At 44.9% G+C, this 3,381-nt stretch overlaps 2 non-coding genes across 2 annotated transcripts; both read right to left on the bottom strand.

Moving 5' to 3' along the window:
- Positions 1 to 883: 883 nt before the first annotated feature.
- Positions 884 to 1,024, bottom strand: LOC144488384 (U4 spliceosomal RNA). The gene has a single exon (XR_013496571.1). It is a non-coding gene; the product is annotated as a U4 spliceosomal RNA (small nuclear RNA).
- A 1,958-nt stretch (positions 1,025 to 2,982) lies between these two features.
- LOC144488383 (U4 spliceosomal RNA) lies at positions 2,983 to 3,123 on the bottom strand. The gene has a single exon (XR_013496570.1). It is a non-coding gene; the product is annotated as a U4 spliceosomal RNA (small nuclear RNA).
- Positions 3,124 to 3,381: the final 258 nt, after the last annotated feature.

Genomic DNA, 3,381 nt, shown 5'->3' with positions numbered 1-3,381 from the left:
CATCGAAACTCGATAGCTCCTTGCGGAATCCGAGCCCTTGGCTTTGATCATACACTTGATCTTAGCCAAAAGGCCGATCCCTGAGGCACACCGCTGGTCACAGGCTCCAGTTCCACCAATCTTTTTGGCAAAACAATTAACCTTCTTGCGCTTTTGGCTAAGATCAAGAGTAGTTTTTGAGCTTGCACTTGATAGAAGTCAATGAGGTTACACTGAGGCTTCATTTGAAGCAATTTTTAAAAACGCCATCTTGGCCTTTTGGCTAAGGTGCAAATTAGATCAACCACTGGAGTGGGTGCAATGCCTGCCACTATCAGCTTGGATCACGTAGATCGCGCCCAGCTTGGATCTGTAATATCTGTCTGGTAGGAACTTTGATGGGATTTTGATTGGATATAACTAAAAAAAAAGTACATCAAATTAACTGAGGGACAAATCAAAAAGGGGCAGTCCCCCGAAAGAAGTGAAGCGCCCAAAACAAAAGGTAAAATAGAAAGAAAACATAAAGCATGAAAGTAAAATGTGATTAAAGGGGTCGGTAATGCGGCCCAGCCTCTGCGGTGCCCAGCAGGCACGGAAGGCCTCCACAGTGGTCTCAGACACTACATGCTCCCACTCCAGGGACACCCAGCTGTGAATGTAGCTGCGGCAGACAGTCAGGTCATATGACCCTCTCCTTCCTGGATCCCATGGGTGTTTACTTTCTTCATCAGCCTCCCAAATGGGACCTTGTCAAAAGTGTTGGTGAAGCCCATGTAGACTACATCAACCACACTGCCCACATCTATATCCTTAGTCACCTCCTCAGCCAATTGAACCGAATTTGTCACACAACCTTTAGAAAAGGCAAAGAGGATAGATCTATTTTTACACATGAATACAGTCTCCGCAGAGACTATCAAAAATTGCCATTGCCGACTATATTTCAAGTCGTCATAGCGGGGTATTGGGAAAAGTTTTCAATAAGCAATAATCGCGCCTCGGTTAAACCTCATCGGCTACGATACTGCCACTGCGCAAAGCTAAAAATTTGACTGTGTCGAATGATGGTCCATCAGATACATACCATTCATAGTTGTGGTGATTAAAATCAATCCCTATCAATGTTTGGCAAACTAGCCTCCGGAATTAAGTCGGAGAACTGTCAAAGTATTTACTTGGTAATTCTGCAGGTTTAAGCATTATTTTATCAGCCAGAATGCTGAAATGTTAATCGGTGTTGCCAATATGCTAATATTACTTATGACGCCTGGTTACAGGAAGCGGACCTCTGTCTGGGTTGAGCTGAGTTGCAGCTCCACCCAGTGAGAGTTCAGAAAGTTACAGGAACGAACTCTATTTAACGCTGTTTTAAAAGTGCTTGTGAATTGTCACATCAAAACACTTTGAACACAGTTACATTGACACAGTGAGACGCAGCCTGTTGATAACTTTCAGGAATTTGTTTGTATCGTTTTATTTCCTATTTTTGGTTTCTTTTCAACAAATCTGCACTTTAATTGATTTCATCTTTTTCAATTTGTCACTGGTAGTTCTGCTGCCGTAATTACGTAACAACGTTTTTGCTGCCAGCAATTAAAACTTACTGAAACAGAGGAATGAAAGCTGGATCTTTTTGCTGTTTCCATACAGATTTTCAGTGTTGGGGCCTCCTTCACCTCATTTTGTGTTTGCTGTTTTTTTTATTGGTGGTGACTTTCTCAACTGGTCTTCTTTATCCACTTAGTAGCAGCTTCTTTCCTTTTAGAAACCTGCCGCGCCCTCCCCCCCTCGCCAGTAGCTTGGGTTGTGGTTTGTTCCCCTTCTGTCGCTCTCCCCTCCCCTCCGCCCCAACCCACCCCGTGTTTCCTCTGCTTGTTCTTCCTCCATGGATTCTGTGGACCAGATGATTCAGGGTGCAGTATAGTGTTGACAACGGGCAGCTTGCTGCACAATCTAGTTCCTTCTCCCTCTCCGTGTCCTTTCTCATGTTTAAATACAGGGGTCTTGGTGGGGGGAGGGTCACTAGTCTCCTTTGCCATTTCTTCCTCATGTCCCTTTTGGGCATGATGTGGAGATGTCGGCGTTGGACTGGGGTAAACTCAGTAAGAGTTTTAACAACGCCAGGTTAAAGTCCGACAGGTTTATTTGGTAGCAAATGCTATTAGCTTTCGGAGCGCTGCCCATTCGTCAGATGGATATCCACTCAAACTCTATCTGATGGAGTGGATATCCACTATCAGATATCCACTGATATCCACTATCAGTTTGAAGGGGCGGCACGGTAGCACAGTGGTTAGCACTGCTGCTTCACAGCTCCAGGGTCCCGGGTTCGATTCCCGGCTCGGGTCACTGTCTGTGTGGAGTTTGCACATTCTCCTCGTGTCTGCGTGGGTTTCCTCCGGGTGCTCCGGTTTCCTCCCACAGTCCAAAGATGTGCGGGTTAGGTTGATTGTCCCTGAGATGTGTAGTTAGAGGGATTAGCGGGTAAATATGTGGAGGTAGGGCCTGGGTGGGATTGTGGTCGGTGCAGACTCGATGGGCCTAATGGCCTCCTTCTGCACTGTAGGGTTTCTATGATTTCTATGGAGTGGATATCCACTCAATCTGACGAAAGAGCAGCGTTCCGAAAGCTAATGGCATTTGCTACCAAATAAACCTTTTGAGCATAAAAGAGACAGCCTTTTAACTTTGTTTTGTGCAGTGGCAGCCCCACCACACAGGTTACACTTACTCTGCTGACAGTTCACTTCTGGAAGTTTTACTCGTCTCAAAGGACTTTTCCTCCCCCTCCCCCCTGGATCCCATGGGTGTTTACTTTCTTCATCAGCCTCCCATATGGGACCTTGTCAAAAATGTTAGTGAAGCCCGTGTAGACTACATCAACCATACTGCCCACATCTACATCCTTCGTCACCTACTCAGCCAATTGAACCGAATTTGTCACAACCTTTAGAAAAAAAAAAATTCAAACGATAGATCTATTTTTGCACATGAATACAGTCTCCGCAGAGACTATCAAAAATTGCCATTGCCGACTATATTTCAAGTCGTCATAGCGGGGTATTGGGAAAAGTTTTCAATAAGCAATAATCGCGCCTCGGTTAAACCTCATCGGCTACGATACTGCCACTGCGCAAAGCTAAAAATTTGACTGTGTCGAATGATGGTCCATCAGATACATACCATTCATAGTTGTGGTGATTAAAATCAATCCCTATCAATGTTTGGCAAACTAGCCTCCGGAATTAAGTCGGAGAACTGTCAAAGTATTTACTTGGTAATTCTGCAGGTTTAAGCATTATTTTATCAGCCAGAATGCTGAAATGTTAATCGGTGTTGCCAATATGCTAATATTACTTATGACGCCTGGTTACAGGAAGCGGACCTCTGTCTGGGTTG

Source organism: Mustelus asterias, unplaced genomic scaffold, assembly GCF_964213995.1.
Source record: "Mustelus asterias unplaced genomic scaffold, sMusAst1.hap1.1 HAP1_SCAFFOLD_1505, whole genome shotgun sequence".
Classification (NCBI taxonomy): domain Eukaryota; kingdom Metazoa; phylum Chordata; class Chondrichthyes; order Carcharhiniformes; family Triakidae; genus Mustelus; species Mustelus asterias.
This window is presented reverse-complemented; position numbering and strand designations above follow the sequence as displayed.